This window comes from Gorilla gorilla, chromosome 3 (genome assembly GCF_029281585.2).
Source record: "Gorilla gorilla gorilla isolate KB3781 chromosome 3, NHGRI_mGorGor1-v2.1_pri, whole genome shotgun sequence".
NCBI classification, from domain to species: domain Eukaryota; kingdom Metazoa; phylum Chordata; class Mammalia; order Primates; family Hominidae; genus Gorilla; species Gorilla gorilla.
In genome coordinates, this window is record NC_073227.2 from 113,782,891 (window position 1) to 113,798,294 (window position 15,404).

General features: G+C 33.3%; 1 protein-coding gene and 1 long non-coding RNA gene across 2 annotated transcripts in view; one reads left to right on the plus strand and one right to left on the minus strand.

The window, feature by feature from the left end:
* GRID2 (glutamate ionotropic receptor delta type subunit 2) overlaps nucleotides 1-15,404 on the plus strand; it is a 1,455,891-nt gene that overhangs the window by 1,165,192 nt on the left and 275,295 nt on the right. The window lies entirely within an intron of this gene.
* LOC129533167 (uncharacterized) lies at nucleotides 5,328-14,054 on the minus strand. The gene is made up of 2 exons (XR_008679217.1): nucleotides 13,922-14,054; nucleotides 5,328-5,448 (listed from the first exon to the last, which is right to left on the minus strand). It is a non-coding gene; the product is annotated as an uncharacterized lncRNA (long non-coding RNA).

Consider the following 15,404-nt stretch of genomic DNA (forward strand, 5'->3'; position numbering starts at 1 on the left):
TGAAAAACTACAAAAACATTTTTCCCTATTTAAGCATGTCATTACTACATGTTTTTATAATAGACTATAGCCAGGAATACAACAAATTAATGAACCCAAATTGAGTGGAATTATAAGTTGTGATTCAAGATGTTTGCAATTTATATAGTAAATTCTTTGGGGCTCATAAAGATTTAGGTTTTGGGGGGATTAATGTCCTATAAAAACAGTATACTTAGGGTTTTGTTTTGGGAATCATATCTTGAGATCTGCAACTAAAATAGCACAATATTAATCATAAACATTACAGGAAGGCTAATTTCTAAATTAAGCAATGTTCACAAACTGCCACTGATGGCAGTCAGAAACCATATGGGCTTTTTCCAGCTAAAATGATGATGATGATGCTGAAATTTCATTTTTTATTTTGATGTTCTCATAGTATTGATGCAGGGCAGGCAAGCCCCAAAGTGGAGCTTAGCCTGCTGGGTTCTTGGCTTTGCTCAGGAAAGAATTCAAGGACAAGACAGAGGTAGAAGAAAACAGCTTTATTGAAGAGGCAATGTTGTTACAGCTCCATGACTGCCCCTGTAGAGCAGGGCTACCCTGTGGGCAAAGAGTAGCAGCTCAGGGCAGTTTTGCAGTCATATTTATAACCCACTTTTAATTGCATGCAGATTAGGGGGCAGTTTATGCAGAAATTTCTAGGGAAGGGGTAGTAACTTTTGGATCATTGGGTCATTACCTTGGAAAGGGGCAGTAACTCCCGAGTGTTGCCATGGCAGTGGTAAATTGACTTGACAGGCTGGTGGGCATGTCTGATTACAAGCTGCTTCTGCCCTGGCCCTGTTTTAGCCAGTGCCCAATCTGGTTCACTGTCTGAGCCCTGCCTCTGGAATTGAATCCCACCTCCTACCTCAGTATCAATACTAAAAACTAAAATGTTTTATAATTTTAAAATATGTTAATAACTATTTGATAGTTTAATATGTTAATGAAACTGAAAGCAGTCTTGTCAATTATATAGAAACATAAGCTATGTTAAATATAGATTGAAAGAAAGCCTTTAAGCTTAACAGAATTACTGAACTCTGGTTTCATTGTAAACTTAAATGTAATACATATTGTAAATACCTATGAAATACAATTTAACATGTAAGAAAGATATAAAGAATCTTGCTAAGTATCTATTCCCACTACTTTATGTTATTGCAACACTAAAATATACCATGCCAGATCTGAAAACAAATTCTCAGTAACCAGTGAAATTTGTTCCTTTGATCTGAGAAAATCAAAGTTCATGATAGTATTCTGAGTTCAGTTTGAAGTGAAGAACATGCCATGCCAGATTGCAAAAGTTGGTTCTGGATTTAAACCATCTTTGACATTATTTGATATAAACAATCTGAAAATAATTTATACTATTAAAATTATTGAAAAGGAAAATTATCTTTAGATGTTTTTTCCAAATATTGTTTTAATACCGATTTTGCTGAGAACAATGACCAAGTTCCTAAATCAGCAACCAATTTTTACCTAAAGTAATTTTTAAGAAGTGTGTATTTTATATAAAGGTGATTCAAACTTTGCTGGCTTTTAAATTTTGAAATAGTATGACTTCTTCACATAATTATCTACAAAGCTATAAGGAATTGTTGATGGCATTCTCTTCTAACTTAGATCCTCTTTGATATCATTATAGTCTCTTCTAAATATAAAAGTCATTTTGCTATATCAGCAGGGACTGTCTACAAGTACCACGCTTCTGTGCTATTGTTGTACTGATTAAAGGGTTAAGGCCACTTAGCCTTTAGTCCTCTGCCTTACATCACCACCCAAGGAGTGCTATAATCCTCTAGAAATGCATTGCCTGCAGTGTGGCACTGCTTAATAAATCACTCCATCTTATTTATCTTTCTCTTGACATATAGCTAGCAGCAGGAACCATTATCCTATGACAATGTTAAGTTCTATTGACATTTTCTCTTAATTAACTACACTAATTTTTACATTGGAAACAAACTTCCTTTATTTAATGCTATCTTAAACAAAGGAAGTGTTAAACTTGTCATACCTGCATCATCATAACATGTTTTGAAGTAAGTGAAATGTCTTTGTTACCTTTCCAGAAGACCAGTTTATTCTGCTGAGAAAACAAGTTTGTACTTATAGAATCATATTGCATCATTTCTTCTAAACTCTTTAGACATCTTAATAATATATAAGAGCCCCAAAATATATGTCTGAATTCCTCTGTGATACATATCCCTTCAGTCATTTGAACAAATTTTATGTACAGTTTCATAAATTGAGAAAAGCATTTTTTTCAGATTAAGCGTGTTTTATATATCTTAGAACCAAGCATTTTGGGTCTAAATTAAAGATCATTCAACACTCAGTGTATGTAATGTGCCAGGCACTATTCAAGCTGTTGGGGCTGTATTCATGAGAAAAACACACATATATTCATGCCTTCATGGAGCTCATCTTCTAGTAGAGGGAGACTGGCAACAAATAACAGCCATAATAAATAAATAAATAAATAAATAAATAAATAAATAAATAAATAAATAAACTACATATATCAGAACTCAAATGCTATAGAAAGAGTAGTTCAGAGTAAGGAGAATTGGAAGTATGTATGGAACTGTTACAATTTTCAATTTGTTGCAGTAAGCCTCTTTGAGAATTTGATATTGAACAAAATCCTGAAGGATAGGAAGGAATATACTTTATAGATAGATATCTGGAGGAAAGATGATCAGGTATAGGGAAGTTCAAAATGCAAAGGTTCTGCTTGAAGAGGCCAGAAGGATAGTTTAGTAGGAGGTGAGGACAGAGAGGTTCATGAGTTCAGATGAGATTGACCTTTGTAGACTTTCACATTTACTCTGAGAGGAATGGAGAATTATGGAGTACTTTAAGCAGAGCAGTGACAGGACAAACATTAAGACAAATATATGTAATTGTAATGGAAGGCATTGACAAACTTTTCTAGAGCTATTCTGTTTTCCACATCTGGCATATTTGAGGATTTAATATTTGTTTCAAAAAACGTAGATTTGTATCTAAAGGAGTCATGATTATATTTTGTAGGTGTACAAATGTATACATATTTAGGTAGATATATGCTGGTTGCAAAATATACCCAGCCATTGTACGTTTTGAAAAACTTTAACTCCAAGATCTAGCCATAATGTTTTCTACTCTGCAGATCAGACACATATGGTTATCCATTTTGGAACACATGTTAACAAGTAAATCAAGAGATACGTCTCATTCCCAGCTGTATTTGTGGTGATGACTCCTGAAGAAGGCCATTCTTTTCTGATAAATCTTCCCTGGTGCTTTTGGTAGAGAAGGTACAGAGAGAAAGCAAAAGTACAGGCATTCTCAGTTTATTTTTTCTTCTCAATCAACCTAGTTTCTTTCTGGGAAGAATAAATGCTATTTCACAAAATCAGTTTACCAGTTTACTTGAAATGTATTTGGTAAGAAATATATATATATATGGTAAAAAATTCTTTGCTACATCAAATCAATCTACTAGTAATGCCTTTCAGAGTAGAATTAAATAAGGCTTTCTTTTTAGAAAATTCTTCCTGAAAAGAAATTAAATTGAATGTTTTTATTATTTTTATTTATTTAAAATGTATATATAACTTCTATTTATCCATAGAGATCTTAAAATCTGCTAACATTCATAATAGCAGTGCATTCTTTTGCTTCACTCACAGAAAAAAAAATGAATAACCTTCTATCTCCAATCTTCCTTACCAAGGCCAACTCTTTCCATTTAAAAATTTCTTGATTTTTAAATTTGCAGTCATTTGGCCACAAAAGGCCATCTGGAGTATAAGATTAAATAGACACTAGGTTCAACCACAGTAGGAATCTGTAAACTCAGCATTATTCTCCAGAAAACCTTCCTTTGAAAATGATGTACAGTTCTTCTATTAGGGCTGCACTTAATCTCTAAGCTATCAGAAAACAAGATCAGATCTTCTGTTGACACAGGAAATAGTGCAACCGGTCCCCTGTAGTTATTGCAAATAGTTGTACAGATTAGTGACGTTTCTGAAAAACTAAATATTTTTAAATGGGTCTTTAATATTCAATCCTCCAAATAGAGAAAAAGGTTTAGGTTAAAAAGTGAAAATTAAAATGTTCACTCTGATGTTCATTGATTTTTAATTTTTTTCTTCTGAGCTTGTATTGACCCAAGTGACATTCTACAAATGCTGACTTAAATTAGGTTAAGCAAGTTGAAAATTACATTTGATGACCTGAATAATTCATTAAAAAGGATAAGCATATAAAAGCCTACTTTAGTAACACAAACACATTTTTTATAATAATGTAAGATATTGAATCTGGCCACAAACAATGTCCAGGATGGACACTTTTAAGTCGGAATGAGTAACTTCCTTGCTACTAAATTATATACAGTACATATTTAACTGATGAACCAAAAGAGAGTAATTTGGCTAAGTAAAAGTCATTCCCAGCACTAAAAGGCAATTTAACATGCATTTACACCCAGGAAACTTAGAAAATGAACAGTAATTGCAGAGGTCAAACTTGTAAGCTGGCTATACTTACTTGTTTCACTCCAAGACTTGACAGCAATGCAATTTAATCCTCAAATCTGTGACTACCTGAGCCTCTCATTGAATTGAGGGAGCTTATCAACTAAGAAAATTATAAATAATTGCACTAGTTTATAGCTCAGGTGTAGATAATTCCATATACCAAATAAATATTATCGTGATGTGTTGTGAGTTTATAAGTTAACATATTACATACGTGTGTGTATCCGCACACATATATCTTATTTCTCCTTTAGGGGACGATCTCTCCCTGATTTTTCAATGTAGTTTCATAAACTTTCTAACACTAATTGACAAAATTAAAAACTAATATTATGTAATGCACAGATGGCAGAAAGTAAGCAAAAGTGTATGATTTCAAAAACAAAAATCTACAGATATATTCTTATCAATTTATTTTTAAATTTTAAGTATTATCTAAACAGTCTTATTAAGAGCCATTTTCATATAAAATAGTACATTTTTATATTTTCTTTTCTGTTATGACATTGTAAAATGTGGCTCATTCTTAGTGATATTAAAACAAACAAGTAACACAATGTTAGACGTGCATTTTTGTCTAATCTATTTTACAAATCTTTTAGCAATACAATTAAAAATATTTGAAATCAGGGAATTCAAAGAAACTGAAGGAATGAGAAAAGCCTAGTGGAATAAAGATATTATAAATAAGATATTAAAATATAGATTTAATTTTTAAATGGGAGCATCTGGCATGAGTGAAATAAAATGAAACAAACCTCACGGATAAAACTTTGTTATTAAAACTCTTTTCCTTCCTTCTTTTGCTTCTGTGCAGATGATATTTTGATAATTTCCTCTAAAAGTAACCGAGGCTGTGCTGCTTCTTATAGATAGGCTGCAAGGAGGGGAAACCCATTATCTTTCAACTCTTAAACTGTCTCTTCATAAGATAAGCATTTCAAAAATTGTTGTATTCCGTAACTCCCCTTCTAGTTTTTATCCCTCAGTTTTTAGTTGACTAAATTACCAAAAACAAAAGTGATGGGGCAAATTCTATAATAGGTCTGAGGGGTCTGAAGACTCAAATGAAGCTTACAGAGATCCTAACCGGATGATCTAGTACTTTTGATCTTTGATTTGGTGTGTAATTGGTTATCCGGATGTGTTTGCTAGAAAATTTACCCTTAACACAGAGAAATGTGGAAATTTTAGCTTGAAACAATTCTCAAGATTATACGTATTTTTCAAGTTTAAGACATTTTCCTTATTCATTACTTTATTCATTGTTATTTCTTCTCCTGAATTCAATTTTTCTTTTTTTTTTTTTTTTTTGAGACGGAGTTTTGCTCTTGTCGCCCAGGCTGGAGTGCAATGGCGTGATCTCGGCTCACTGCAACCTCCGCCTCCTGGGTTCAAGTGATTCTCCTTCCTTAGCCTCCAAAGTAGCTGGGATTACAGGCACACACCACCACGCCAGCTAATTTTTGTATTTTTAGGAGAGACGGGGTTTCCGCATGTTGGTCAGGCTGGTCTCGAGCTCCCGACCTCAGGTGGTCCACCCGCCTTGGCCTCCCAAAGTGCTGGAATTATAGGCTTGAGCCACCTTGCCTAGCCTTGAATTTAATATTTTATTTATGCTGATTGAAGTTAGAATTTTGGCCAGGCGTGGTGGCTCACACCTGTAATCCCAGCACTTTGGGAGACTGAGGCAGGCGGATCACCTGAGGTTGGGAGTTCAAGACCAGCCTGACCAACATGAAGAAACCCCATCTCTACTATAAATACAAAATTAGCCGAGCATGGTGGCGCATGCCTGTAATCCCAGCTACAAGGGAGGCTGAGGCAGGAGAATCATTGAACCCAGAAGGCAGAGGTTGCAGTGAACCAAGATCATGCCATTGCACTCTAACCTGGGCAACAAGAGCAAAACTCCATCTCAAAAAAAAAGTTATAATTTTATCAGCAAATGATCTCTCACGGTATAACTTTTAACCATAATTAAAGAAATGTTAGATTAGACTTTATCCATATACATTAAAAATATGAAATACTACTCAATATATAGTTCCTTTATTTAAAGCAACAACAAGAGCATTTCATTCACATAGCTAAATGACCAATGTGGTGGATATTCTCCGTATTTATCAGGAGTTTAAAAAGTAAACTTATCAGATAAAAATGAGGAAAAAGAATATTCCAGACATTTCAAAGTTTAAGCTGGTAAACAGTGTGAGGATCCCATTTTTGCATATGAATGGAACAAAGGTTGGAGATAAGAGTAGAGAAAATGTTAGGGGCCAGATTGCAGAGATGCTTAGGTAGAACACAAAGAAAATCGACTTTATGTTACAGAAGATAGATATTCATTAAAGATGTTTCATCATAAAACTGGCCCAATAAAATTTATGTTTTAAAACTGGGCTCTTTGTGGACAGTATGAAGCATGATTTGAAGGTTATGAGACTGTTAAAGTAGAATAGCTGAAGTAATGCAAAGCTGAAGAAAATCAGCCACCACCACTACCACAACAAAAACAAAAGAAGGAATAGAAAAGAGAGAATAAACCAGAAACCCACACGACAGGACTTAGTGCCTGATGGAGTGTCAAAAAACAGTAAATATATTAATATGTATGCAACAGTAGTTTCATACTGCATGTAATGCTATTAAAATTAAATTACTAGTACGTCCTTGACATCTATTTTTTCCTTTAACTATTTTTTCCTGTAACATTATTTACTGTCTATATAAGACTATATTATTTGTATGTGTGTACATAAATATAACTTCTTTGCCAACTTCCCTATTATTATATGTTTATACAATTTAAAAAAATCATTCTAGTGGTTCAGTCTTTGTGCACATCCATAGTCATTTTCTGAAGAAATTATCCTAGATATGCAGCTTCTGAGTTAAATGATATGTATGCATCTAAGACTTGATACTTTCAGCTTAACATTGTACCATACTTCATATTTGAACATTTCAACAATTAAAATCACATAAGTTTTAATAGACTTTAAAAATATTTATTTAGAAAAGTAATAGTCAATTAAAATAATGTAAAATTCAGCTTTACATTACTGTATCCCACTAGATATTGAGAAGAAGCTTAAGTACATTCAAACAGTTGAAACTACTTGGACATAAAACAGGACAACTCTGCACACCTTAAAAATTACCTAAATCATTTGGACAAAAATGTTTGAAATTTGTTGCTGATAATGTAAATGTTAAAAACATAGGCAAAAGGCAGACTGAAATTTAGCTCAAACCTTTGTACGTGTATTGTTGGTGTTTATAAAGGTATAAAATAATACCATGTAATGCAAGAAGGCTATAACTAATTCATATTGCTTCCTCAGTTAATGTCTTCACATAAAAACTACCCGAGATGTCTATTTTTTGAATAGCAGCTTGAATTTTCAAATATTGTAAGTCTCTTGTGTATTGCCATATGTGCATAAAAAAATTTCTAAGTCTGTGAAACTTGGAAAAAGCAGCAAATACATATTTTTTTCTATTTTCAATAAATTTATGCAGAGAAGTAGGGTGAATGAATGCCTTTTGGGAAAAGGAAAGCAAAAATATAACTCACCATTTTGTTTGCATGTACAATTTATACATTGAAAGTGCTATTCACTAGCGTATAATCTATTATATCTAAGATTACATAAAAAGTTATTTGCCTAAGTAATTAAAAAAGAAAATATAAAAACAATTTATAATTCCAATACTGGTTGCTTAGAATTTTCTTATGATTCAATTAAAAGTTTATATACTACTACTAAAATAGAGAAACGACAAATGCATTTGTTGAGTTATCACTAGAACATGAAGTTAAGATATGTAGAATCACAGCCTGCCTCCTAGAACAACTCTGAGGACAGAATTATTCACCTATTACTTCTCTTACTTGTCATTAGAATCTCTTGTCATTGCAGTATCACCTTCCATCTATTTTCTTTACATCTTCCAGGATCATCAATTCATTATATTGGTTATGTTTTAAGTTGACTGCTTTTTAGAATCATCTAAATAACTTGGTCTAAGTAAATTATTTCCAACTCAAAATAATGGGGAATTTTTCTGAGTCTTATAGACAAACTCTTATTCTGTTTGTTTTAAATTTATTTGCTTGAACCTGCCCTAAATTTTTAGTGTAGGAAGCCCATGATCTAAACCTATTTATTCTAGTCATTGAGGAGAATAGAGGAAGAAAACGAAATGGAAATAATAAATCAGAACCCTTGGTGGAAGAAATGGTGCATGTACTTGGAGGCGGAGACACCAGGAGGCTTCCTAAATTCTCTGACATATGTCACTCCCTGCCTGGTTTTCTCCCTTCCCTATGATAGCCTGTGATCATATATTGTATTATTTCCCCACTCCTCTATGATATTCACCTTGGGTTAGGAAGCCCAATATTGCTTTTCTAGTCACACCATAAGCCTGTTGTGAAGATTAAATAAGAATACAGTTCCAAAACACTTAAAACAATGCATAATGCCTTAGTAAATACTTAACAAATAGAGGCTTTCATATTTTGTTTCCTGACCTTTGCTTTGTAACCTCCTACTCTCTGATCTTGACCTGAGTTTAATAAGTTTTTTGTTTTGTTTTGCAACTTCACCCTGATCCCCTTCCTCCCTGAGCCTACTTCCTCTTTGTTACATCCATGGTTTTGATTTACTGCTTCAGCCCAGTACAATAACCTTGTTTCCTGATTTTCCTATTGCTCATCAATTCAAGTCCCTAACTCAGTGACTCCAGAGGCTGTAAGTTGAAAGTGTAAGAACTTCCTGGAAAAATTATTTTAACCATTTTTAAATCTCTTATTCAAAAGAATATGTGGAAAAGAAATCAGAATAGAATCAATTTTTCTCTTCAACTCTTTAAAATACTCTCCTAAGAACTTAAGCATAAGAGCTCTGTAAAACTGAAAATTACGGAAGAAAACTCAAAATTAGGAAAGCTGATATTGTTTTGTAAGACTAGATTCATAATGTTAAATGATTCCCTTTTTCTCTATCAAATTATAAATCTAATGTATGCTCAATAAAGTCATTTTAATTTAAAACTAATCTCCATTGGTGGTTAACAGGTTGCTGGTTTTAAATGACATTTTGGAGGCTTAAAAATGTATTTTAGACTTACTTTTGGCCCTTTTATCATTAAAACTGATTGAAAATGTATTGGCATTCTCTGACCTTTTAGAACTAATGGCATACTTATGCATAAGGCCTAGTTTAGTAACCAGCCTCAGAAATTCCAAATTAAAAACTTCACTTTGAGATCCATTTCACTTTGATTCCTGTTGACAACTGCTGCTTACCCTTTGAACTTTCATGCTTCTGGGACTGGCAAAATGGGTGCAATTTTCCTCAGAACTACTGATTGATTGAATCTCTGAAAAATGGGGTTGCTAATGGCACTAGAATTTATATAGTGGTTTTATATAGTGGCTTAGGCCTCACTGTAATTATTTTAAAACATTAAAAGCTAATGGATCACTACAGAGTGGCAGGTTCTGACTCAACTGCAGTCTTGCTTCATGCTGTTTGACAAACGACTAGTCATCTAGACAATATTTACTCTTTCGGTGCCTTTCCCAGCCCTCATTTCATTGCCAGGTCTGTGGTAAAATCAGTAGGTTAAAAAAAAGTATAAAAAGAAAAGAGAATAATTTTTGAGACCTTCTGGAAAGTAGCATTTGTATATATGTAAAGAATCATACTATATTCCTTATTCAAACCATGCATTGTGTTCTTCTTTTGGTTGGTTGTTTACTTTATTGGTGAGCAAATAGTCAATTGGTATACAATGATGTGTTAAAAGTAGAAAACAAAACACCTACAGTGTAAATCAGGTAATTTAATACACAGAAAATAAATAAAAAATACATGAAGTGTTAAATATGGTGGAAGTGAGAAAAACACAGGGATGATATATAAATTGTCTTTTAAAATTGCAGTGTATCCCTCAATCATACTATCTGAAAGCTTTCTGAAGATATTAAGGGATTTGTTTGGATATCTTTCCCTCCTTTCAATTGAATTTCTAAACTTTCAAATGTTTTAATTTTGTAGTATTAGATAGGAAAATGCTTTTTACTATACATTTAAGCCTTTTTCCAGAATCTTAGCCTTACACCCTTATAAAATATCTAGCATATCTAAAGCCAAACCAGGAAAGAAAGAATGAGGCTACTTGTTTTCTCCTTTTTATTTTTTAACAAAACTTCTAAAATATCAAAATGGAACAGATATAAGAGCGTGAATGCAAAAGCTGAAGATATTTCTAAATATATGTGTGTGGTTTTGACAAAATGCTACGTAGTAGAAACAATACATGTGATGGGAAGTATTCTGGGAGTCAATAAGTGTTTGGGACATATTCCTCCATTGTTTTTGAAACTTATATCAATGTTCTGAAGATATAGTCTTATTTTTACCATTAGCATTTACAAAGGTAGTTTTGATAGATACTGGAAATGAGAACAGAAAAAGAAACAAATACATTTTTGTTGCATATAAAAATAATGGGAAATTTAAGGAAGATATGTGGCAGACTGGCTGTCTTAATCCATTTTGTTTCACTGTAAGAAAATATCACAGAGTGGGCATGATATAATAAATGAAATTTATTTTATAGTTCTGGAGGCTGGGAAGTCCAATATCAAGGTGCTGATATCTGGTGAGGGCCTTCATGCTGCATCATCCCATGGTGGAAGGCAGAGGGGCAAGAGAATGTGAGAGAGCTAGAGAACTTTCCAGAAGTAGCCAGAGAACAATAGAAAGCTGAACTCACTTTTGTAAAAACCTGCACTTGTGACAATGAACCTGCTCCTAAAATAATGATATTAATCTATTCATGAGTGTTCTGCCCGTATAGCCTAATCACCCCTTAAAGATTCCATCTGTTAAGACTATCACAATGACAGTTAAATTTCAGTATGAATGTTGGGAAGGTCATTCAGCCATAGCACTGACCCATTCTGCTTTGTGCTAAACCTGCTTTGAGTATCCATTAATATTGTGAGATACAAACCTATGAATTAGTGGAAATTTCAATGAACAGCCACAAATACTACCAAGCCTTTCGACCAAAACATTCAATTTCAGATATTTAGAAGCTTGTTTAGAAACACTCTCTTAAAACAGATAAAAGAACTTCTAATTTCAATGTCATTTCAGAATCTATAAAAAAGTAAACTTACCAATTCAAAATGGATTTAGCAGTCCCATAAAAAAGAACTTTGCTAATTAATGTTCTGGAAAATTTATTTGCCTGACCCAATAAAGTTCTTGTATAACAAGCTACTTTCAGTGGATGTTAGTGCATTTCATTCATACTATGATCAGACCGTCCAGTAGAACTGAATGCAAAGCAATTAGTGCAATGGAGGAATAAAAGGCTTTATTAAATGAGACCTAGAGATAGAATTTACAGAAAGGGTTTCTAAATGCTATCACTGCCACTATGCTTGGAGACAGGAAAGTTAATCAATTTGTGGTGGGGAATTATGGTAAACATTATGTGTATTACTCACCCATATGTTCTTAACATTGCACTTAAGAGAGTTTATATTTCAATGCAGCACTTACCTCAGTATTTTTTACTATTAGTTAACATACAACTGTGTCAAATTGTAATGTAGCCCACCTTACAAACTGGAAACCTGAAATCTGTGATTGATGTTCAATGGGCTCTTTTTTTCCCTAGCTCTTTAGAAACAGTGGGAATTTTATACAGGCTAGAGTAAGAAAAACACTGTGAAAGTAAGAAACTGCCAAGTAATATGTTTTTGTGTAATAAAATTCAATTTAGTTCTAATATGAGTTATAGCAATTGGCACTTAAAAGTTAAGTTAAAATCAGCATGTAAGGTTTATGTGTGGTAACCAGCACCCATTTAATTTGATTTTAATTTTTAATTTAGCATTTTTCATATCTGCTCATCAGAAATATTTTATGGTATTGGGTCTGGTAAAATAAACTTAACTGCTGGTATTAAGTCTGAAGTTTCAAAAATTATAAAGATTGTCTCCTTCCTTAGGAAGTTCTAATGTTGAAATAACATATTTTTATTTGCTCAGAACATTCTCATTTCAAGTAAATATGTATAGATGGCATTTGTATGTATAAAAGAATTCTATTAATTTTAAAAATATATTAAATATGATAAAATATTAAATTATATAATTAACTACATAACATTAAATTAACTACATATTAAATTAGCATTATGTTAATGTTAAGTATAAACATTTAATACTTTAACTATTAACATTAAAATATATTAAAAACTGAAACGCATTATTCAACCAACATGGAACTCTTCAAACTAGAAAAGCACAAATAATATAAAAGTGGTGGAAAGAAGGAACTGCTATTTATAAGCTTTACAAGTATCATAATGCCTATGACATGTAAATATTAAGTCAGAGAAGTCTACAGGAAATTTCCATTTCAATTACATGATCTAATGCCTTATGGTCTTCTTTTGCTTATTTGCAAATAGACCTATAGCCAGTCCATAACAATATTTAGTCATTTAAAACCAACTGAAATAACAATTATATTAGTCAGATTATCAAGAGAGACAGACCCAATAGGATACATAGAGGCATGCATCGAGGATATTGCAGGTTCAGCTTTTGCCACCACAAGAAAGCAAATATCCCAAGAAGGTGAGTCACACAATATTTTTATTTTCCAGTGCATATAAAAGTTAGGTTTACACTATACTGTATTCTTTTAAGTGTCCAATAGCATTACACCTAAACAGCAATATACATACCTTCCTTTTAAAAATACTTTATTGCTAAAAAATGCTGATGGAGAGACATGAAGTAAGCATATACTGCTGGAAAAATGGTGCTTTGCGACACAGGGTTACCACAAAGCCTCAATTTGTAAAAATAAGTTTGTAAAAAATGTGTGAAGTGCAATAAAGTGAAATTCAATAAAATGAGGTATGACTATATATAGATAGATAGAGATGTAGATATAGATATTTGAGTGGGGATTTATTAGGGAAATTGGCTCACACTCTTATGGAGGCTGAGAATTCTCATGACAGGCTGTCTGCAACCTAGAGATTCTGAAACACTAAGAAAAGCCTGAAAACCAGGGAAGCTGATGATGTAATTCTCAGTCCCAGGCCAAAGGCCTGAAAACCTGGGAGTGGGGATGGGGCGGGGAACTAGCATAAGTCCTGGAGTCCCTAGGCCAGAAAACCAGGGATCCTGATGTCCAGGGGCAGGGGAAAAACTGTGTTTTAGCTCCAGGAGACACAGAGAGAAGAAATCCTTTTCTCTCCTTTTTTGTTCTATCTGGGCCGCCAGCTAACTGGATGGTACCCACCTACATTGAAGGTGAATCTTCCTCACTCAGTCCACTGAGTCACACACCAGTCTTCTCTGGAAGCCCTCACTGATACAGCCAGAAGTAAGGTTTTTCCAGTTGTCTGTTCATGAATCCAGTTGACACCTAAAATGAACCATAGCAAAAATAGAGAAATGACATTACCTATCACTATTTTTTCAATAAATGTTGTAAAATGTTCTTGAAAATTCTTTTTACTTGTATAAGATATAAAAACCTAACTTCATTCACAAAATAGCTTTTCTTCATGGATTCTGTCAAAAGAAAATAAGTCAAAATATTTAAAACATTACATGTTTGAAGATGTTTATAGCAATGTAATATGTGATAGAATAAAAATCTCCAACTTTTCTAAACTAGGAGAATACTTAAATAAGCTATAGTAGAACTGACTGAGAAATATCATTCAGCCATTGAAGATGTAGTAAATAGGATACAAAATTGTATGTTTGACCTGACCATTACTACTGAAAAATCACATTAAAAATGCCAAAAAAGGACATATCAAAAAATGCTACCTTGACCCCTTCTTCAGTATTGGGCTTCTGAATATATACACTGGGTTAGTTCTGGGAACTAGATAAGAGGTTCCAAATTCCCACTCAGCAACTGAGGCTAGGTTTCTGCCTTCAGATGTGGAATTTTTCTATCCATACATATCAAGAAGCACCTTAACGGTTTATAAAGTATAACCTGTAATTAATAGATTGTATATTACGTAAATTATGTAAATAGAGGCACCTATTTTATTTTTAGGGTCACTGTGATCAATAAGCTATTACTATAGTTCTCTGAAGATAATACACTTCAATTACCACTGAGAAACAGCCATGACTCACTGTGGTAATTTTACCTCATCTCTTATAATGAGTCATCCACACCACGCCTTTACCTGGGATACTGCTTTCATTTTGGATCAAGAAATGCAATTTATTGCAGGATTCCCCAGTGTTATCTGAGACTTCAGAGGAGAAGCACACAGAACTCTTCAGAGATGCTTGTGTTCTGCCCCCTTCCATGCATTTTTTAATGTCTTTGTGTAGGGAGTGGCCTTCTCATGTAAGAGAGGTGACCAAGTTTCTTGGAACAGATTCATTCCAACATTCCCACCTCCCTGAATCTCTACAGTAGGCCAGGGAGGTTGTATATAGGTTATTTTCAAATTTCATTCATTTTTGGTTCATTCTTTAATTAGCCAATCTAATGAATTACTACCACCCCCTGCCCAAGTATCAAGTCAGCACATTAAATCCCAAATCTGAAATCATTACCACCCATGACAATATATTTGCCCTAATAGATACTTAATGTCATACTATTTGGTGTAAACTTTTATAAGTGGGCTTTATACTTCTTTGACTCAATTATTTTGGGACCTAATTTGTAGCATGGAGGCAATAAGGAGTAACGTGGTGAGTCCAGAAGAGATCTGTGAAATTTCCTATGTCAAGTTATTGAAAAG